This window comes from Podarcis raffonei, chromosome 10 (genome assembly GCF_027172205.1).
Source record: "Podarcis raffonei isolate rPodRaf1 chromosome 10, rPodRaf1.pri, whole genome shotgun sequence".
NCBI lineage: Eukaryota > Metazoa > Chordata > Lepidosauria > Squamata > Lacertidae > Podarcis > Podarcis raffonei.
Window position 1 is genome coordinate 26,372,737 of NC_070611.1, and position 23,480 is coordinate 26,396,216.

At 43.4% G+C, this 23,480-nt stretch overlaps 1 protein-coding gene across 21 annotated transcripts in view; it reads left to right on the forward strand.

Annotated features, from left to right (window-relative positions):
* The first annotated feature begins 1,754 nt into the window (after positions 1–1,754).
* NRCAM (neuronal cell adhesion molecule) overlaps positions 1,755–23,480 on the forward strand; it is a 139,960-nt gene continuing 118,234 nt past the window's right edge. For 8 of the 21 annotated variants that reach the window (XM_053407274.1, XM_053407273.1, XM_053407272.1 and 5 more), the window contains exon 1: positions 1,758–1,993. The gene's annotated coding sequence lies outside the window, so the exon portion shown is untranslated. Of the gene's footprint in view, positions 1,994–2,304; positions 2,410–2,775; positions 2,893–3,609; positions 3,716–23,480 lie in introns of those variants that run through there. The other 13 variants (XM_053407287.1, XM_053407288.1, XM_053407281.1 and 10 more) reach the window with 7 other exon arrangements.

Genomic DNA, 23,480 nt, shown 5'->3' on the forward strand with positions numbered 1-23,480 from the left:
AGAAGTATGTCTCACTGAGTTCAGTTGGATTTGCTTTCACTAAGTAGGCATAGAATTGCAGCCTTAGAACATATAAATCGTGCCTTCCTGTAATGCGAGCACAAGTCCTTATTGAAATACAAGGTGGGAGGAGTGCTATCACAGCAACCTGGATTTAGCAGGTGCACAAATTCCTATAGTGCAATAATACAAAGGCTGTTAAAGTGGCTTCTCCAGTTGAAGAATCTGCAGCCAGTATGAACAATATATTTTATTATTCACTGACCATATACTCTTACGGCTTCTTCGTTTGCAACATTGTTCTGTGGATATTTCTATGTGGAGTTAGACAACCTTATTTCTCACTGATCAGGCACGTTATTTATTGCAATTATTTATATCCTGCCTTCCAGTGTACAAATTACTCAAATGCAGCTTACTTGAATTAGATTTAAACAAGCAATTCTAACATTGCAAAAAGGCATCAGGGTAGTTGGTGGGCAGCTCAAACAAACTATTGGGGGGGGGGCTTTGCTTGGATCTCTGTGCTGGGTTGTTGTTTTTTTGCCACAGTACAGCTCTCTTCTCTGTGGTTTCTGCAAAGAATCAATGTGCCCCAATTCAGCAAGATACAAGTAATCCACATACCTGCTTAAATACCTGTGTGTGTGCAACATGCATGTACAGATGGGGTGCATATATTGCAGGGTGGTGGAAAATATGCCTCCCCAGGCAGTATCATACAGTCCTAATGGCCCAAATAGCACAATATTTCCCTTTTACTGTTTGAAACTGGGTTTTGCACACAAGATTCTTATGAGTTCATAGCTTGCCAGCTTAAGAATGAATGTGTTGAATGTTAAAGAATACATGCTTGTGCACATATAAATCTACTAATCATTCAGCAATTTATAATGCAAACTAGTTTAAACATTCATTGCCGATACTAAAAAAGTTTGTGCAATCTTCTTAGCCTTTGTTTGGACCAATGGCTTATATATCCAGTAGAGATACGAAATACATATTTGGCAATCAAATAATTATTTAGTAGATGCCTTGTATGATCTAGCTGAGATTCCTGCCGGGGTGCCAACTCAAATAAAACATTTGGGGCGCCCAGGTAAGCCCCATCTTGCATAATTTTGAAGACATCTGAAGGCAGCCCTGTTTAAGGAAGTTTTTAATGTTTTGATGTTTTATTGTGTTTTTAATATTCTGTTGGGAGCCGCCTACAGGGGCTGGGGAAACCCAGCCACATGGGCATGGTATAAATTATTGTTATTGTTATTATTAATCAATCTCATGACATGGCACACACACACACCCCATTTGAATTCCAATGCCTATCAACTTGGGGGTGGCCCCCTCAAATATTTTATTGGGGGGTAGCGAAGGGACCTCAGCCCCTAGGACTTGAGCCCTTATGATTCTTTCAGTGCAAGGGGTTGAGCTAGATGACCCTCGGGGAACCCTTCCAGCTCTACAATTCTGTGAACAATGGGGTACACACAGGTCCCGCTTCCTGTCGCCCATTACATAACTTAAACAGTAGGGAGGGATAGATAACAATTCTGTCAGCTGTTTGCTGACCGTCGCCCTCCCAGGTTTGGGGGCATGGCAGCGGGGGCGCGTGTCTGTGCTGTGAGAGGCAGCGCGCCCTGTCAGACGGCGTGGAAGTAATCTCGCCGCCTGAGGAGGGCACAGCAGCGCGCGCGCAGCGTCTGGGAAGGAGGCAGCTGGGTGGGGTGAGGGCACCTTCCACGCGCTCATCCCTTTTCTCCCGCCTCCTCGTCTCTCAGGCAGGGGCGAGCGCACGCGCACGCGCGCGCCGGGCTCGTTCTGGTCGGAAATAGGGAGGCGAGATAGGCTCTGGAGCGCGCGCTTGCCTTGCCTTGCCTTGCCTGAGCGAGCTCTCCTCTCCAAGCTCGCTGGACCTGAGGGAGGAGAGAGCGAGCACCCTGAGGAGAAAGAGACGCGCGCTATCTCTCTCCGGCTCCCCCGCCTACGGCTAACTGTGAGTCCGGAGCTTCATATATATGGAGCGGCGATATATATATTATGGTGTCTTGAGGTGGGGTGTCTTAGCAGCGGGGCGCTCGGTAGCAACAGGGCGGCTGCCTTCGCGGGAGGGGCGGTGGGTGCGGGGTGGCTGCCTGTCACCCACCAGCGCGGGCCCCGCGCCCAGCCCTGCCCAGCCCAGGCGCTGAGGCGACGCCGAGCTCGTCTTCCGCCGCAGCTCCCCATGGCAACTGGCCGCCGCTGTTTGCGGGGATAGCCTGGCTGAGAGCCACCCTCCTGCGCCCTGGTTAGCCGGGCAGGAGAGAGAGAGAGAGAGGAGGGACGAGCCCCGCTCCTGGCAAACAACCCATAAAAGAACCCCCTCGCCGTTGTCTCCCGCGCCCTGACCCCGCCAGAAAGCGGAGGGATCAGGTGAATTATATAACGGCCGTGGTCCGCAATGGGGTCACCCAGGGAAACGCGAGCAGGCGGGGAGGGGATGTCCCCGTGGGCGAGCCGGGCCGAAGAAGTCGCCATGTGTGCCATAGCTGACGCCCAGCCAGGCAGGTCCCTTCTCGCGCCCGCCCTCCATCCCGGTGGCTCCAACTCCTCCGCTTTACAGGAAGCGCGCGAGGGCTGAGGGGACTCCCGGGAGCCCCTTGGGCATTGAACCTCGAAGGCTCTCTCCATCGAGGCCGTGTGTAGTAGGTGGGGGGTGGAGGGGCGGGATTCCCCTCCCCCTCCCCGACCCAGCGTTTCTTTGATGTGCGATGGCAGAGGTGGCTCTTTCTCTCGCCGTGTGGGTGTGCCTCCGCCGTGCATCTCCACGGCGGGTGACAGCCAGGCTCATTGTAGCAGCAGCAGCCCACCCTGTTTGCAGGTCACGACTCCTCTGGCGGCCACGATGGGTGTCTGGTAGGAGTTGTGGGGCTGGGTTTGCTTGCTGGGGTTGGGTGGGGGGGAGACCTTTGTGTGCTACAGGTGTGGGCCGACCCCTCTTCGGAAAGCGCCTATCACCATAGGAGCCAACTTCTAGGGGCCCCATGACATATTTGAGGTGCCTGCCCGCCCCCCAAAGTTGATGGGCATTGCCATCCCAATGTTGTGCGTGCACCACGTCTTGCGATCGATTGTGCGGGGCGGGGCTTACCTTACCACCACCTTATTCAAATAGGAGCCCCTGGCTGTCACCATCCCTCCATCCAGAGTTTGGAGCGGCGATCGTTTGCTGGTGGCCTGGATTGGGGAGTGTCTGCTGTCCCCAGCTCCTCTGCCCTGGGGCTGGGAAGGTCGCGATGCTTGGGAAGGAGTGGCGGAGGCCAAGATGCGAGCCCCTCCTGCCCTCCTGCCGCGCTTTCTTTCCCAGCGTGTAGCTCAGCCTCTCCCACCCAGGCGGACGTTGACAACAGTCGCCATTTCAGGCCCGCTGATGGGGGCAACAGGCTGCCTGCTTTGCCGAGCTCTCTCTCTCTCTCTCTCCCAGCCAGCCACCCCCCAGTCGCCGCCAGAGGCTCCACTGCGCGAGCGCCAGGCGGAAACCCGCCTGATTTGGGCCAGGCTCCTCGCAGCCTGTGCAACTGTCTGCGTGGGGGAAAAGGAGCTGTCTATGCTGAAGCAAGCCAACGCAGCTGAGGATTAGGGTTTTAAGAGGCCCGCTCGTCTTTCCTTCCTCCTCCATCTGTGCCACGCAGATTTGATGAGTCTCGGTTTGGAAAAGGGGCTCTTTCATAATCAAGGGGTAAACGATCCACTTTGCGAAGCAATGGTTTACTTCGCTCCAAAAGAACGCATTGCCTTATACAGAAATGACTAGCCAGGTGGTAGCCTGAGCGGAATGTATATCAACTTTGTTTTTCCAGAAAATGCAATCTCATAAATGGGTCATTCAATTATTATTACTTCATCTCGCTTTCATGATCTGTGCCCTCTTCATTTCACTCTTGAATATGTGGACATGGGTGCATGTGTATGATATATAACGGAATGTAACGGAATAGCTACATGTTTTAATAACAGGGGGGAAAGCAAACGAAGGTGTAAAAGAATGTCAGCATTCTTGTATATAAAGGTTGTTTACAAAGCCAACTGGGATTAAAGCAAGTGGTGTCTAAACAACTGGACTTGATATGTGAAACAGGAATACAGTATCCATAGGGGGTGCAGATGTGACTTACTGTACTACTTTCCCCATCTTTGACGCTCATTAGAAAATGTCCATGAATGCAGCGAATCTCCTGGCTACAAGTGTTAATTAACTGGGTTGTGGTCTGCTAATTTTCGGGGGAGCTGTGCAAAGTTTTGGTTCAGTGTAGAAAAAGCATGTCAACCTGAGCTCAGATTCCTGTGGCTTAGTTAACAATACACTGCTGTTTTTATATTGATTATACAGTGAAACAACTGTTTTATTTGCTATGTTCATTCTAGGAATAACACAAATGCTTCAAGTTCAGGCTATCACCAGTAGAAGATTGAGTATGTTGTCAATTATAGCCAGGACCTAAAAGAAAGAGATAGAGAGTGCAATTGGTTCAGAGCACCTGGGGAGGGGGGAGTTGAACTTGTTGGTCTTGAACAGTAGACTCCCATCCTGCAGGATAAGTAGTTCTTAAAGCTGGAGGGAGCTTAAGTTTTAAGTTTGTGGAATGACACAAGTCAGGTGCTCAAAAGGTGGAGGGGGTGTATAAAAATTCCGTCAGGTGCACCTAAAGTAGTAGTTTGGATTGCCAACCCATATGTGAAGCCTACATCTACAGATGTAGTAATTGAGTTTGGCTTGTTATTCAGTTTGGTTTCGTTCAGCTACATTATTGTGTATTTGTTTGCCACTTTGTGATTAAACATAGTCTAATCTGCATCCTCCACATGCTCTGAAATGATACCTTTTATGAAGATGTCCGTACTCATTCTGAGATCAGGGGTCTGTTTCTAGGAAACTTCAGCGACTGAAACTTGCAATCCTGTATGCACACACTTACCTGAAAGTAAGACCCATTGAATTTGAATAGATATGTACTAAAACTTCACTGTGAAAGAAACATGTTATACTTTCATCTTTTTGTGAGCATTTTACACATAACAGAAATAAGTAGCAAGTAGTAGTAAAGGTGAGTAAAATCAAACCTATCACTTTTTATTTCATATCTTTAAAGGGGCATAGATTTGAATAATGTTTTAAATGCTATTGGTATGATACAAGTGAGAGCTGCAACAAAATGTTGCAGTATAGAGTACTCCTGCTCACCACTCCAGTCAATTATGTCCTCCACAATATTCCTGTTCTCCTTACATCCAGATATGTGTGGTTTCTCCAACAGTCAGGCAACATTCCCTAGCCACAGCACTGCTCAGACTTCAATGCACTTCTGCAAACTTTGGATGTTTCCCTGTTTCTGCTGATATCTTTCTCTTCTGTGTGGATGGTGCTGTTTTAGTTGTTTAGGCAGTGGTACCAGCTTTGAACATTAGAAAGAGAGAGACTATGCCTCCCCCCTCCCAAATATCTGTTTTTCCAAAACTTGCTAGGAAATTAATTTGTAGCTGTGACTGCTAAATGCAACCCAAATGAGTGATTTATCTGTGTTCATGGTGCTAGTATCTATAGATTGCTATCGATGCAAGCTATTTTACAGAGCAATTCATTCACCATTGTTGAAATAGTCCTTTTTAAAGCGCATTATACAAATTGCAAAACGCCAGTTAAAAAAACATCCTGGGTGGAATTCAACATGGCACTTTTCCAATTGTTATGTCTGCACAAGCATTTTGGCTTGCCAAAGTGGTATCATCCTCCATCTTCTCCCCCTGCATGCTGGTTCTCCCACGCACCCACCCTGGCCAATTTCAGGGGGTGGGGGAGAGGAGAGAAGGGAAGCCCCATTGCAAAAGTGGAAGTCCTCATGCACAGCTTCTGCTGATGGTGCTGTTAGATGCATGTATAATTTCTGACCTATGACATAACACTAATCTCTGTAACAGGTACTAATTATCATAATCGGGCAACTGAACCATATAAATCAACTGCTGGTTGATGTAGAATATCTAGGACCAAAACCATATTTGTTGCTAGTTAGCCTGCTGCCATCAGGGCCTGTGTACAGAGTGAGATGTCACTCAACAAGTAGTGTGATCAAGTACAAAGATGGACTTACTGTTAAGCAGCATGAAACAGCTTCTTCAGGCAGTAGATTCCAGAGGGGCTCCATCTTCCCTTCCAAATGTCATTTTTAAAAGAAATTAGTGGGGAGAGATGTCATGTGTGACACCCTGCTCCACATATGACAGTATCTGAGGGTGGTTCTGTGGGAGGGATGTAATCATGCCACAAAACTTGATCCACAGCCTTACCTGTACAGGGGCTTATTTGAATTACCTGTTCCATCTGTATGCTGAAAGGATTTCGCAGTTACTTTAGTTTGGGGGAGGCACATCCCTTTTGGCTCCAGAATCTAAGTGAAATGGAAGCTATTGCACATTTGAGAGCTTGTTATGCAACACTGGAGCACATACGGAACTTTGGCTCCCAGCCACTGATTGTGAGGAAGCTAAAGCTCTTGTATTATTATTTATAAATGGATAAAACTTTCTCAATGCAAATGATGCTTAAATCAGTATAGGTGTTACCAGTGCAGTGAACTCTATTGCATGGTGATGTATATGAGTAGGTAGCCTTTATTTTTCTAACCATAAATGTAACAGGGAGAAAGGACCTGATATGGTATAAACTTTTAGCTTTCTTGTTGGTATACAAAATTTAAACCACAACTCAATAGGATGTGATTTCATTTTATACAGCCCATGAAGCTTTAGTCTGAAACTGAGTATAAATTTTAGAATCACCAATTATATTATTTTTTTAAAAAAGACTGGTTAGGACTATTAAGCAGCTCAATTAAATATTCAGCAGAGCAAATCAATAGTAAATAAATCCATACTGAATATCCACTGATGGGCCATTTCTGTAATTGCTCCAAATCATTCTGTGAATTACCATATTATAGTCCTCATATTTTTGTTTTGTCAACCTGCCAGATATCTGTTTGGAGGGAGTGCAAGGAGGCTTTTAAGAGACATTAGGAAGAATGGCAGTAGGTTTTACTTTAGTTTTATTCTGCTCTGTGAATACAATTTAAAAAACCCCAGCTGAAATCCATACAGAAAAGTGTGTTTTTCAGCAGTGTGAGCTGTGGGAATAATGTAGGAGGTCATATGTACTATGCATTGAATTATTTGCTTTCCCCTTCTTGAGTGGGCAGGCAGTATTCAAAAAATTCAGCACATGTAATATAAATAACTCTAATTTAAATTTTGTCAAGTATACTATTTAAAGTCACTTTGTTTATATGTTTAGAAAATGAGAATAAATACAAATTCACTTCATCAATTACCCTTCAATACATTATTTTGCAAGACTAACATGATGTCCCACGAGCTTCATAATACTCTTATATGTTGATCAGTAGGCGTAGTTTCAGGCTAGCTGCACTGCTTTCTTCAGAAGCACTGAAGACTGGCTGAGCTTTTCAGTTATTTACCTCAATAGAAAACTGAAAGGGAAAAAAGTGAACAAAGGAGGTCTGTTTTGCCTGTCCCACTTGCTGGGCTGTTGTCTTTGCCCTTTTCAGTGAAGGAGGGGGTAGAGCTGGGTCAGAGTTGAAGAACACTGAAAAAGAATCCAAGTCTCATGTCTAAATGTGAATGATAGCTTAGTTTGAGTGCAGAGTGCATTTATTGAATTGAAATTTTCGTATCTGCTGGAGCTTTACGTGACAGATGGTGATGAACCAACACATAGGAGGATAGATAGAAATGTGTTCAGCCTCTGATTAAGATGTGCAATAAAAATCTAGTTATTTGACAAGGTTATAAAAAATATTGTAGGTAGTGAGACATTCAAATGTGATTTAAGGCCAAGGCCTTGGATCCATCACACAATCAAATTTACTTGTCTTGTTAAATTGTTTCGCCTACACTCTTCTTATCTTCTTCTGCCTTTCCCATGTGATTGTGCGTTGAGTACAGAGACCTATTAATCTTGATAATCAATGAATTAATAATGGGGAGCTTATTTTGCATCTTTTGTTTGATGTTTGACTTGGATGACTTGACACCTAAGAACACGTGAGATGGAAATATGGTGCTTTTCTGTTCATAGTTTAAAGCAGTAAACACAGTGATTACTTTAAAAAACAAAACTATTCATCAAGAAAATATAAATCCTTGAATTGTACACTTTTCTGTCAACACTCAAACATTTTTTTGTGGTTGTTTTGATGCACAAGGCATGTTTTGGTCAAAACATTTTGGATGTAACAAGAGAATCTCAGTACAGGATTGGGTAGCTTCTCAAATGACCCCAGAAGTGAATTAGCAATTCAAATTGTCAATTTAACAAGCTATAATTAAGTTGGGACAACTTGTAGCTCTTCTAAGGGGCTTAGAACCCATGCAGGAGGGCTATAAATTTGAAGCCTGAGGGTTTTTCCTTAGCTCTCATTATGTGATGTTTCAGCTGGAAAATCCTGGCACTCCCGCTGGTATATGTGCTAGGAGGATAAGAGCTGATATCTTTAAATATTTATTTATTAAATTAATTAAAATGTCCTAGAGATAGCTTGTGAAGGATCTGTATAATTAGCCTGCAGAATTCATCTTGCTGTATGTATTCCACCCCTTCATTAACTTTCTGTTCTAGCTGTTTTATGCCTAGCGGTGAGCCTAAAAACTGCTGTGGGCACATGAATATCCTTTGTGCCAAAAAATGTCAACCCAGAAGTTTACATCCTCTTAGGGGGTCCCACTCATTTACTCACTCACTCTGTCTGTCTGTCTGATGGTAATGGGATGGATGTTACAGAGCGCTGGAGATACAAAATATAAATATATTTACCTGATTAATGGATGTTAAATGAAATGAATGAAATAAAAATTATTTCCCCCAGTACTTTCATGTTGTTTGCTGGAACACTGGAGACAAGGGGTAGATTTATAGAGAATTTAGGTAAAGTATTGCTTAAATATCTTCATAAATGAAAGGACAATATTTTATTTTATTTTATGCAAGGCAAACATTCAGGAAAATTGGGTGAAATATATACTTCGGTCAACTCAGCCCTCCACAGTCTCCTCCTTGCTGTGGCTACATCTTTTCATATGCTAAAAACATGTTACTGTAGACCTCTGTTAAATAAAGCTTACTTCTTAGTTAAGTTTTGAACCTCCGCTTAATGTATAATATCAGTTTTCAGTTCAGTTTTAAAACCTATAGTGTATGTTTAGAGGCACACACATTGAGGAAGGCATGAATATACTGTACTGAGTTGGATCTCTGCATTCTTAGAGGGGCTCAAACTCTGCATTCTGTGTCTGATCCACACTTGTCCACAGAGCACTCAGTTAAACTACAGAGTTCACCACCACAAAATGTAGCAATGACCACCCACCTGGACAGCTTTAAAAGAGAATTCCAAGCTAAATTATTGGAAGATAAGGCTGTCATGGTGGCTACTTGTCATGATACGTATAAGCTACTGCAAGGATTAGGGGCACTGCGCCCCTGAACACCTTCAGCAGCATCATAGAACCATAGAGTTGAAAGGGACCATGAGAATCATCTAATCCAACCCCCTGCAATGCTCCTTCTTCTGCTTTTGCTCCCATGGCTCGCTTGTGATCTTTCTATAGTGGACTAGATAGGCCAGCAAGGGTGGTCAGCAGGGTTGCCTTACGTTCTTATGGACCCAATCTCCTATGATTCTTCTATGAAGGAGATTTGATGTTTGAAGTGCTGCCGAGAGCTACGTAAACACCATGGCTGGTATCCAGCATTCCCCTTCCACATGCAGAACAGAACTTTCCCCTCTTCTGTTTCCCCCTGCAGCCTCCTGTGCACCCTCAAAATCTTCTCCAGGGAGTTGGGAGAAACTCTAGAAGAATCTTGGGGTGTCAAGTGAGAGGAGAGAAAGTGGAAGTCCCCTTGTGTGAACAGAGTTCCGTTCACAGAACACTGGACACAACTCTCTCTTCCTGCTGCTGTTTTCCATTCTTCTGTGGCTCTGTTTGCCGCTGCATGGATGTCCTATTGCGCCCTGCATGCCACCCCAGTTCCCCATGATGTTAGCTATGGAGAGCATTTGTTAGAGCCTTATTTCTAGAAGCGCTTTGATCTCTGTACAATTTATTCCAATGTTGTTGCAATCTGTTGAGCTGCCTTTGATTTTTGAGGGGGGAAATCCATAAAACGTAGCTCAGCAGTAAACTTTGTCATACTGAAAATGCTGCTACTAGCCAAGCATAGCATATGCTGCTTTACCGTAAAATTCAGAAGCAACAAAATGACTAATCCCCAAACAGGATAGTGCATGCATAGTGTCAGCTGATGCTACTTTGTGTTTGCAAAGATGCCACTGTGTGCACAGATGCTACAGTGAAAGCAGTCCTTCTATGAGTTATATACTCACCACTATTCAGCACCTCCACAATTTTGCACCCCTGAATTATAAAGGCTTTCGTATGGAGAGCCCCAGCAGTTAGATTCATGTACACTTGGAAATGGGCTTGCTTAGTATACATGAAGTATTTTGTTATAAAGTAAATGACAGGGACAGAGCAGCTAGAATACTGGCCACATGCAGGATCAACTCAGAACTCAGTCAGCCTGAATATTTGTTTAAAGGTAAAGGTAAAGGACCCCTGAAAGTTAAGTCCAGTCGCAGATGAATCTGGGGTTGTGGCTCTCATCTCACTTTACAGGCTGAGGGAGCCAGCGTTTGTCCGCAGACAGTTTTTCCGGATCATGTGGCCAGCATGTCTAAGCCGCTTCCGGCAAAACCAGAGCAGTGCACGGAAACACCATTTACCTTCCCGCTGGAGTGGTACCTATTTATTTACTTGCACTTTTTGGTGTGCTTTTGAACTGCTAGGTTGGCAGGAGCTGGGACCGAGCAACGGGAGCTCACCCCATTGCTGGGATTCGAACCGCCGACCTTCTGATTGGCAAGCCCAAGAGGCTCGGTGGTTTAGACCACAGTGCCACCCTGAATATTTGTTTACCCCTCTTCAAATCAAAGTAAGGCTGAAATCCTAATTGCATTTATTAGGGAGGAAGTTCCTTTGAACATAACTGGGACTCCAGGTAAATGTGAAAAGTATTGCACTGTAACTTTGTTTTACTTGCATTTTAAAGTAGTGTTTCATAGAATCTGCTGTGCCACTTAAGAAAAGTAATGATAGAAGGCGAATCCTGATCAGGGTGATGGGGAAGGTGCTTAAGCAGGCTGAAAACCTCAAAGCTCAAAGCTGCTGTTTCCATTTGCTGCAAAGATCCCCTGGGAGTATTTATTGGTATAAAAATGGCACAGGGTAAAGGTGAACTGTCCCCTTTACATTCTGCAGTCCTGTCTGAATTAGGGCCCTCATGTCTGCTTAAGAGTGGTAGATCTTAAACATTCTATTTTAAAAATGGTATTAACACAATGTATAGTTTGGGCCTTCAAGTGTAGAAACAAGCTGGCTTTCCCAACAGTTTCAGCATAGCAACTGTAGACCAGCTATTAAATCACCATGTTGCCAACAACATCTAGAGCTCCATATCTAGGCCAAGTCTGTACCATTCCCCCCCAATGGGTGACAACTTCTAGAGCATATCTATAGTATAATGCTGAATCGGGATGTGTGCAAAGACAGTGCTCGAAAGAAACCAACTACTTTTGCTCCTGAAACAAATCATAATCTCTAACAAGCCTTACACTCAAAGGAAGAGGATGAAATGGACTGGAATTTGTGGCTGTGTTACTGCAACCTTTTATTTCACAGCTCACTTAATTCTGATACTCTCTCGTCCTATTAGAGAATTAAGTAAAAGAAATGACCTTTCCACATTTCTACAAAGCAAGTGTAGCGTGTCTAAGTGGATCTTTCTGAGTTTTCTGCCTAGGTAGGACAAAACTGAAGTTTCATTCATCAAAAGGTTAAGAACCTAAAGTGCTACAGCTACATCAAGAAGCAAGGGGGAAATTATTTGAATCTTACAAACTATTACAACTGTATGAGTTTGTTCGGGTAATTATTATCATTTCCGTGGAAGATAGATTGGCTAGCATAAAACAATACTGTGCTATAAACAAGCAGGATTAACAGTTTCAGATCCAGGACTCACATTGCTGAATCAATCTGAAACAGTGGCATACAATTTTAAATTTTTCCTCCTGTGTATTCCTCCTATCCCTGCCATTTTTCTTCGGCATGTCATCTCCTGTACTCACCTACATTGCAAGCAACCTCTTCTTCCTAAGGAACCCTGGGAATTGTAGTTATGTGTGTATGGGTTGGGGGAAATGGAGATCTATAACAAAACTTTCTAGGCAGGTGTACCTAGGGTTTAACAAAACTGGCCCCAACCAGAGGCACGGGCCTGAGCATGTCTGCAAAAAATCCCCTATAAGACTTTGGAGTGATTGACATAAAGGTGTGTGGCAATGTGTCACCGCTGTCGCAATGATCTCAGAAGTGGGAGGAGCTTCTTGTCCTCCTTGCACCACAGCACAAAGGCATTCAATTTGTTTCACCCTTCCTTTGGACCCTCACTCTGGACACTTTGAGTACTTGGGCAACATAAAATGTAGCAATTTCTAATTGGCTATTGTGATAAAGGTTGTTTTTTCTGGGAGGTGCACAGGGGTATGGTATGCCTCTTTTTATAGGAATTGCCCTTAACAACAGAATCCTATGAATTCTTAGAGGAGCTATTACAATTAGTATGGAAGTATGGAAGTAGTAGCCTTGTAGTGTAGAGATACAGCCCCTCTTTCTTTCCTTGCCCTAAACTTTCTTTCCTTCTTCTTTTTTCAAAAATGTGAACTTGGGTTATTAAGCTCCTTGGGGTCCTGAATCTCTGATTAAAGGCTTTTGACCTAAACAGTCAGTAAACTGCAGAATTAAAGTTTTGTTTCTAGTTGTGCCTTGGACCCAAACCCATGACATACCAACCACAGCTTATCCTTTTATTAACACCAACAGGGCAGGGACTGATACCTGCTGAAACTATGCCCCTCCACTCAAATAGTAATGATTTTAAGGGGGCAGCAGTGTATCTGGAGCTCTGGAACAGCAACTGCCGATTCTAGTAACTTGCTCTCCTTAATATGGTCTGAAATGAGGACCCTCTGTACCAAACAGATCCACAGACTGTGTGAGACTTCCCGAATCAATTGGTGTACAGGTAGCTCACTGTTTTCACTTAAGCAATTGCAGCTTTGCCTGGGTCATGGTGGGAAAATAGATAAATAAATGGAGAGGGGGTGGGGAACGACGACCCACCATTCACTATTCCCCACTCCCCATTTATTTATTTCCCATCCACCAACCTGTGCATCCTTGGTCACCGGGCTATGGGAAGCAAGGAAACTCTCAGAGCCCTTGTGCCTTTCCCCACCTCACTGAGCTTCGAGAAGGTGGCATCAGGGCTCTGGAACCATCCTTAGAGTCCTCATGCCACCTTACCAGAGTGCAGTAAGCAGCCCTCCTCTTCCTCTCTCTCTCTCTCTCTCTCTCTCTCTCTCTCTCTCTCTCTGTGTGTGTGTGTGTGTGTAAGTTTCAAGGGTTCCTAGCTTTGTGGACCCCTGGAACGGAACCTTCGTGTAAGCTGCAAGTTACCTGTATTTAATATTTATTTACTTTTAATTTCCCATCTTGCCTAATTTTCTGATGAGACACAAGGAGACTAAGAAATCAATATTGGAACAAGATAAGTCAGACAACATCCCCCAAATTAAACCCAATCTGAGGTCATTATCAGAGTGAGGCTGGGATTTGCATTACAAGATGCATAAGTTGGAAAGGCAGAGATCCTCATTGAAATAGTAGATAATGGGATTTGGGGAAAACCTATTTTATTTTCATGGAGTAATAACTGCTGTCATAAATTTTAAACTAGTTACCTTTGGAGCTATCTAAAGAGAAGACATTAAATGTTCAGAATGTTCACTGATAATAAGAACATGGAAAAACCAAGGGTTCCCCCCCCCCTCCTTCCATGGCAACAATTCTGCATGGCTGCTCTAAAGGGTTCCCAAAACAATATTGCAGCAGTCCAAGTGCATGCTCCATGCAGCAGAACACTCAGAGAAAATGACTTCAAATAAATAAGTGAATGTTAGTTTTGGATGAAAGTGCATAGTAAATGTCACGAGTAATTAAGCTTCAGAAAATGTCTGCAAAGTCTCAGATAGTTCCAGTACTTTGAGTTCTTGACCTTTTTAATTAATGAAATTTCTGAAAGTACACTGCTGGCACAGAAGGCTTGTTTTATGTGACTCTGCTTTGTTGGTTGTGCCTTATTTTATGAATGCTTAAAACTGTGCTGTTTCCTGAAATTCATTCATTCCCTCTGGTGTATCACTGCACTTTTCAGATATAGTTTCCAGTTGGTCACAGCTGACCACAAAGCTTATATTTTATTCCTAACTTCACCCTTCTCTCTCCAAACAATTTCTGATGCAGCTAAAATATATTCATGATTGGATAAATGTGGTGTTATGGTACCTGTTAAATGTAATAACAATGCTGAACTTAAAACTAGCATTTTTATTATATTTTACATCTAAGGTAACATTAAAAATAAACTAATCATATATTTCATTTCATTTACATGGTACTAAACTGTTAACTGGGTTAGAAATGAGGGCTGGATGTTGCTGCTATTTCCAGGAACAGTGTGTATATTTGCAAGAATATAATTTTCTGCACCCGGTATTCTCATAAACTAATGAAAGGAAAAGCCACTATATGGGAGGTAATGTATTTGGTCACTGGCCTGTACTTGATTGTCAGTAATAGAACATGTTACACATCAGAAGGGGAGGGAAAGCTAAGCAAAGAAATCTATAATTTCTGCTGGTTTTAATTAAGGGAATCAATACCATTATATTTGCCCTTCTCTCAAATGCTAATAAATGCCTTTCTCTTAACAGTTTCAAATTAAAATTAATTATAAATAGTCTGATACATCTAAATGGATTAAAAATAAAGATTTCTAATGCACAAGGCAAGTTGGTATAGATGACACTTACATGCTTCTCTAAGTTGAAGCCTAATTTTAAATTCAGTTGAAATTAATGAGATTTATGTAGATACCTTTATGTTTATTTTACTATGTCTAATGCTGTTTTACAACCTGATATATCTTTAAAAGAAGGGACACGGGTGGCGCTGTGAGTAAAACCTCAGCGCCTAGGACTTGCTGATCGCATGGTCGGCGGTTCAAATCCCTGCGGCGGGGTGCGCTCCTGTCATTCGGTCCCAGCGCCTGCCAACCTAGCAGTTTGAAAGCACCTCCGGGTGCAAGTAGATAAATAGGGACCGCTTACCAGCGGGAAGGTAAACGGTGTTCCGTGTGCTGCGCTGGCTTGCCAGATGCAGCTTGTCACGCTGGCCACGTGACCCGGAAGTGTCTGCGGACAGCGCTGGCTCCCGGCCTATAGAGTGAGATGAGTGCACAACCCTAGAGTCTGGCAAGACTGGCCCGTACGGGCAGGGGTACCTTTACCTTTACCTATATCTTTAAAATATCCCTGGGTGTGTCACTATTATGCCTGCTTTTTAGGTAAGTTACTGAAACTAACAAATATGACTTCTGGTTGAAGATCATGTAATAAGTCCTTGTCTAGTTGGTATCTACTACTTTGTTTTTATCAGTCGACAGATTGATATCCTATGTACAGGAGCAAATTGTACTGACCTGTGAGTTCTTCAGCCTTAGCTCTTGGTTACCAGCATGTATGTTGTTAGGATAGAAACTAGATCAGCAGAGTGATTTTTAAAAAATTTATTTAATAGTATTGCTTCACATAATTACTTTGTGATTGGGGTGCCTGCTTATTATGGTGATGTTTAGTCTGCAGGGCAGAAACCTAATGCTATTCTTCCTCTAGCACATGTGTGGCTAATCCTCAATTTCAAGGCATAATCTGGTTCCCTAAGCAGTTTTGTTCTGGACACAGAGACTAAAAAATAAAAATAAAGTGAAAATAGCACTGTGATAGGCAGTGAAATTTAAATATTTCAGCCTAGCCCAGCAGCCTGATTGGGTGCAATTTTCTCCCTCCCCAGTAATCAGATCAATCATTTGATGAGATGGGAGAGGGCAGTAAACCCACCACTTCAGCTGATTTATACAGATCAGATGAGGGTGTTTCTGTGCCCTATAAATGTCTGTGGTAAGTGTGTGTGGTGGGCAACACCCAGTTTTCGTCACATTTACTGCTGTGGCCTCTGGAATGTTGGCCAAGGCTCTGGGGCCAAGAATGTTGATCTCACCTGCTCTAGAAGGTTGGAAGGGTAATCCCAAAACGTGTAGGGCATAGTTGTGAATGATGTTGAATCTTTGTAGGGGTAGGATATAGAAATACAGGCATCCCCCCATACAACGAAACATCAAACATTAAAAAAGTCATAATAGAGGGCTACCGCCAGATGTCTTCAGAAAGTTGTGTAGTTTTTTATCTGTTTGACATCTGATAGGAGGGTGTTCCACAAGGCGGGTGCCACTACCAAGAAGGCCCTCTGCCTAGTTCCTTGTAACTTCACTTCTTGCAGTGAGGGAACCGCCTGAAGGAACTGGACCTTGGAACTGGACCTCAGTGTCCGGACTGAATGAAGACACTCCTTCAGGTATACAGGGTCATCTAAGGAAATGATTACAGACTATGAATGGTTTCTGGATGACAGCAGCAATACAAGATAGAATGGGGGCAGTCGGTGAAATGGGATTTGGAGAAAGCAGGTGCATGGGTATCATAACGTTGGGAAGAGTCCTTGTTCAGCTGGGCATTCACAGGGTCTTCTAGGTCCTCTGGCAGTTGCTGGAGTTTTCAGAATGGAAGGGGTGGGCCAGAACTGCTACCAAGCATGGGATGTCGCACAACTCACGCTGACCTATTCTTATTTTGGAAGTGTGTGTCTGTGTCTGCAAGGCTGGGTACCCTTTGATTGCCCTACACAGCATCCTGTGGAAGTTATGGGCTTCCTTAGCTCCAAAGAAATTGACAAAGCTGTAGTCCCATTCATCTGAACTCATAGCAAAGTGAGTGCTGTTTTCCTTCCCTGCTCACCACAATCCTTGAGCAGCATTGGGACTATGCTACATGGATGTGGCTCCCATGCCACTGTTTGAATGGAGAAAATGTGACATCCATTTGATAAAATAAGCCAGGATTGTATTCAAGTTGTAGCAGGTCAAATCACAGTTATGGCGCAAAATCTATCATTAGACTTAGGTTATCTGACCCATCGTATAGGGAATATTGACTCTCTCTTTTCATTCCTAAATTTTCAAAGCTTGATGTACTTATGATAATAGTTTTCATTTAATTAATCAGTAGAGAATTTGAGGTTTTACAATGAGCATGGCTTTGATCTAGGAGTTCACTTCTTGCAACTTTATTTATGCCAGGAACCAATTGCATTATTTGGGAAATATCAGTGAAGAAGTGTTACACTTCCTAATGATGGCTGAAAAATTGATGAAAGCAAACGTAAGCTAGTAGGAAGTAAAATTTTACTTAAATTCTTTCTACCTTGCTTTCTAATTTCAAAGAAGTTTGCAAGGACATTAAAAATGGAAAACATACAATTAAAAACAAGAACATAAATTCATTATGAATAGCAAAAGCATGAATAAAAGCATAAAGCAGCCAGGCAGTGAAACCTCAGAATCAAAAATAAAATTAACATAACATTCAGTTAACAGCTCGGGTAAATGAAATAGTTTACTTGGCCAATGGTCTCATGACATCATTGTGAAGGCATCTTTGGGTTTGGGGCTGGTTAGTGCTGATTGGGAGACTGCCTAGGGTCCAGCGATGCAGATATCTCTGAGAGGATATTTTCAAACTGATGAACCTTGACAGAATGCCCTCTCTTTGATCATGATCTGCCTAAGTTCTGATGGTGAGAGGTTGTTACATTCTTGGGTTGGGAGCAATGTAAGAGTTTAACCAACAAAACTATTACTTCAAATTTAAAGTCTAAGGTTGTAGACAAGTCCTAATGTAGTTCTAGCTTGCCCAACAATCATTGTGGATTTGTTTATCCCATCAAAGCTAGAGCTGCCATACGTCTGGATTTTCTGGGATTTACCTGGATTTCAAAGGTGGAATTGACATCCAGGGGGAATTTGTTCTGGATCTTAGGCGACTCAATCTAAAAATCACATTTCGGGGTGTCCTGGTTTTTACTTTTTGAAATATGGCAACTCTATCAAAGCAGAACTTCTTAATCTCCTTAATATCTCTATAGTGTCAGTACAATAGATGATTACGTCAAAGAGCAGGGGTAGCCAGTGTAATGTTGTTGGACTCCAAGTCCCATCAGTCCTAGTCAGCATGGTCAACTCTCATGGGCAATGGGAGCTGTAGTCCAGCAACATATGGAGGGCACTGTATTAGCTGCCCCTACCTTAAATGTTTCTAGGAGTTGGTAATTAAGTTGTAGTTCACCAGTATTCAGCCAATCAGTATTTATTGGTCAAACCATTATGGCAGGGGTAGCCCTCCCCACCCCCCGATGCTATTGGACTCTAACTCTTATCATTGTGACAATTTGCCATGAGGTGTGTGTGGGTGATGGGAGTAGAGTCCAACAATATCTAGAGGGCACCACAATGATTATCCCTGTATCAAGAATGCACCAGGTAACATATGTTGCACTGGACAGCCATGAGTAAGAATATACTTGGAGTGGCTGAGCAAGGGATGCTTCAGAGCGAAACACGAGGAAGGAGACTTATCTACAAAACTACATCACTGAGTCTATGTGGACATGAAGAGGTGAGGTTGGCATATTACCTTAGTTCAGTAACACACTTTTGGACAGCTCTGCAAATGTGTTGACTGACATCATGCTCAAATTCTGGATAATATTTCCATTGACTACTGTGCATCACATAGAAATGTGTGTTTAAAGTAATCTTTCCGCTATTAGTATTTACCAGTTAAGGGCGGGGGGGAGTGAAGTGCAGAGCTAATTCTGCAGTATGTTTAGGTAACCCACTATACAAACTCTAGTTCCACTTTGAAATGTGAGAGTGAATTGTAGTCAGTTTTAGTGATGATAAAAGTTTTTTTAGTAAACAATATTGTAAATTTGTTCTAACACAGAAAGGTGAAAACGCTCTCTCTTTTTTAAAATCACCACTTGACTTTGGGTTTTGCCTGACAAGCCTTATATACCTTTATTCAAATAATGAGGAGTAATATTGTTATTGTCAACTGGAAATGCCAAGTGCATGTTTGGCTGAAATGACTTTTATTCCCCATACAATTTATTTTTCAGTGCAAAAATGGAGTCCTTTCCTCTTTTTAATGGGTAGGAAATGTCACAAATTATTCAAAGCATAAACTAATGAATTGCGTATTCCAATGGAAAAAAAAATCCTGTCACATCCGTCCAACAAACAATTTCACTCTAAATATAATAGAAATGGTTAGTGTATCTCTAGAAGCAAGCAGGCCACATTATAATTATACATTGAAATTGCTTTCCAGAGGCAGATGTCAGTTTAGTATATTAATCCTGTTATTTGGTGCATGTCGACAAATCAGTAGCATATGAACCTTGCTTTCTTACATTTTAGGTCAATGACTCTAAGGGCAGAACTCTCCACAAAAATTTCCACATTGTTATCATTATAGGATATATTTTTTGGATTTGGGTTATTATTTAGGTTTCAGTAATCTTCATATTTAGTTGATTTTTATGTGCTATGAGTAGAATGAATATTTAGACTAGTTATTATTATGAAAAGGAGGACCATATTTGTTTTAGTTAGTTCACTCAGTTTTCAAATGAAAGCAGCTGTGGGTTTTGATTTCTAAAAATAAGAATAGTGTTAGGAGCTTGGGTGCCAGAGTTTGTGGGTGCAACACACCAATACTTCCTGGATTTAGTAAGTGTTAGAATTTAATCAATGCTTGGAGAGTTAAACTGGAAGTCAGACTCCTAATAGATGAACTTAGCTTCCCATGTTGAGAACATTAGCAGTGACAGGGAGATGGGCCATCACCAAGCCAGAGACTTTCTGCCAGCCAACAGATGGGTGAAGCCCCCCGTCCCCGTCCCCAGAGCTCTGAGATAAGCAATGCCAGCGTTTTTGTGAGGAGGAAGTTATAGGATTTGAGTTGGCTGTGGTGCGATTGAGGGGGAAGGTGCCAGTCTGTGAAAAGCAGCAAGCTGGAGAGTGGGGTTCAGAGCACAATGTGGGCTGATGGTTTGAATTGCAGACTACAGCAATAGGAGAAACAGGACCTGCTTGGAGTGTAATGCTCCATTAAGTGTATATGTGCAAGTAAACCATATATCATAAAGACACCCCAGCGCCTCATTTCCAAAGGAAACACAGACCCTGAGTAAGTGCCCGGACCCTTGGAATCTTGCACTGCTGTGGAAATTGGGGAGGTGTGTAACAATAGTTTGCTGTACAAAACAAGAACTAATTTTCACACTGCCCGTTAAAGAATGAGAGAAAAATGATTGTGTGCATCATTGGCTATCAATATTCTTTATAAAGGTAAAGGTACCCCTGCCCGTACGGGCCAGTCTTGACAGACTCTAGGGTTGTGCGCCCATCTCACTCAAGAGGCTGGGGGCCAGCGCTGTCTGCAGACACTTCCGGGTCACGCGGCCAGCGTGACAAAGCTGCATCTGGCGAGCCAGCACAGCACACGGAAACGCCGTTTACCTTCCCGCTGGTAAGCGGTCCCTATTTATCTACTTGCACCTGGGGGTGCTTTCGAACTGCTAGGTTGGCAGGCGCTGGGACCAAGCGATGGGAGCGCACCCCACCGCGGGGATTCGAACCGCCGACCTTTTGATCGGCAAGCTCTAGGCGCTGAGGCTTTTACCCACAGCGCCACCCGCGTCCCTATTCTTTATAAAATACAGTTATTAATGGATAAGAATATATTAGTTAGTAAAAGCGATTTATACATGCAAAGTAATATTTTTTTAAAAAAGCAGAGCAACTGATGAGAAGGTGCAGGTAATAAATGAGTGAATATCTGCAGCTTAGGCGCCAGGCAAAAACTTTCTTCTAGGCCTCTGGCCTTTAACTAACTAAAGCTATCTTTTAGAAGTGGGTGGGATGTTTTCAGTGCCCGTCTCTGGTTTTAACGTATCCATGTGGGGTTGTTTGTTTGTTTGGTGTTTGGTTTTAAGTTGCTTTGGTTTGCCTTGGGCAAAATAAAGCGACTAACAAATTTAATAAATGATAATAATAAAGATATGATAAGAGATGTTCTAAAGTTTCTGGAGTTTCAGAGTAGCATCACTCTTGTGTTGGCTTAGAGTAAAGCCTCTCCTCCTTCCAAGAGGGGAGGTGTTGTGGGCGGGACGCGATTTCTGCGTCATGCAGTGGCCGTTATGGCCCCTGCCCACTCACCTGGCTGACGCACCACGCCCACAGGTAAGCGCCCAACCAGGCGGCTTGGAGGGGGCGTGGTTTGCAGTTTAACTTACTGCTGCGCCAGCCATTTTTCCTCATTTTCCGCCTTCCCGTCGCGAGTCACCCACCCTCCACTCCCTTAGAGTTTAGGGTTTAGTTTTTTCTCTTGGCCTTGCTATGGACCTTAGGTTGGTCGCCCAGGTTGTCCTGGGGGCCTGGTAGGAATTTTTCCATCTGGTATTAGGCCTTGTGGTTTTTTCGCCTAACTCATAGCAATCGTCACAACTTTCTTGGTATTGGTGGGTAGGTTAGGCATTGGAATGTGTTCGTGGTGTGTGGAAGGGCTAGGTGTGGCCATCGCCTAGCCCTTCAATTTTGGGTATTCCATTAAAGGAATCCGGCGGTCGTGGATCCTGTCTGATGCCTGTGTGGCGGGAGGCCATGGCACGACCCTCGGTGACATCAGGGGAGAGCTTATAGTTGTATTAACATCAACAGGCTCCACCTTCTGGTGAATAAACCCCCTTCGGGCTCACCCCCTCTCCAAGTGGGTGGAGTCAATCTGTCGTGGTCCAATGCCTAAGCCAATACCTTTTCACTTGCTGTAATCAATAAAGTTGTGGCCTTTTCTTGCCCATTAACCTCATATTCCGTGTCCGTGTGTTTTCATTCCACAAAGCGGGGATCGGGTCCTCAAACCACAATGTTGTCTTTTGTTGCTTGGTTTATTTAGGCTACATGGGACTATACTATGTTCACAGGAAGTGCTATATTCTGCAGCAGAGACACTGCAGGTTGCTTTAAAACAGGCCCAAAATCTTCTCTTTTTTTCTGTGAAGGCCCACGACCACAGGAAAAGTCAGCTGGGTGTCAGGATCAGTGGTGGGAAGAACTATCTCTCTCTCTTTTTCTACCAACCCTATCTCTTTGTCTTGCTCTCTCATCTTCTCTTCTCACTCCCATTCCTCTCTCTTTGACTTCCTGAGCAAGGCAGCAGCTTAGCGCCATATGTTATCCTCTGTAGGAAGGAGGAAGAGGAGAGTCCCATACTTCTGGACTGAGTACTAGGATCAGGGCTCTTCTTCTTTCCATTTGCTGTACATAGTGGCGTGGTAAACTGGACATAGACCCTTTGAGAGGCACAGCAGGAACTGCGGAGCCTGGGATACCGTACATCAGCGCCATCCATGAGGGGATTATCTGCTGTTGGTCACTTCCTTCCATCTCTTGCTGACCTGTTCATCTTCCTTTTTCTGTGATAGTACTATTTCACTCTGCTCCCCCTTTTGCCTCAACAACCCAGTATGGACCAATGGAATAAATGAATTAACCCTTCAAGGCTCCAGTCAGCATGTTGTTGTTTTTTATAGATGTGTGTCAGTCTCTTTAGGATTTAGCATATTTTTTAGTAATTCTACAACAACAATAAATCACCTTCATATATTTTCCCATTGTAACTGCAATCTCTCTCTGGAGAGTTCTGCAAGAGCTTTTATTGATGCCTGTTTGTGAAAGCTTCCCCCCCCCCCTTAGTATTTAACATTTGTGCAGCCTGTTTGGTTTGTATAGACTCATCAGCCACCTCTGCGTATGTGTAGGCTTGCGTTTTGCTTGCATTTAAAATGTTTGATCTTTGTATAACATCAAATCGTTTTTGAACGAAGCAATGTTTTAAACAATTTTTGTTGCGGTTATTCCCTCTTTGGTTTCATTCTGCTAGCTCTCCTCTCTGGTGTTCAGACTCTATTAACTTGCGTATTCTGTGCTTTGAAAATGAGATAAAGGTTTCAGTTTATCTCCAAGGTACTGACAACTTATCTTCAGGTGGGATGCCCATTGCCAACTGTGCTGATGACTCTGAGTGCAGTTGGTTTAAATTAGTTGGACGTGGACCTGAGAGAAGCTATGTTCCATCCAGGGCCGTCACCAAGTCCCACCTTTTTGTTGGCCATGATTGACCCATTTGAATTGAGATTGTGGAAAGCCCTGACAGTCCCCTGCAGCCAGCTGAGGTTGATGACACTGTTGGCTGGTCACAGGGAAAGGAATTTTTTGCCCCGGCTCACCTGTG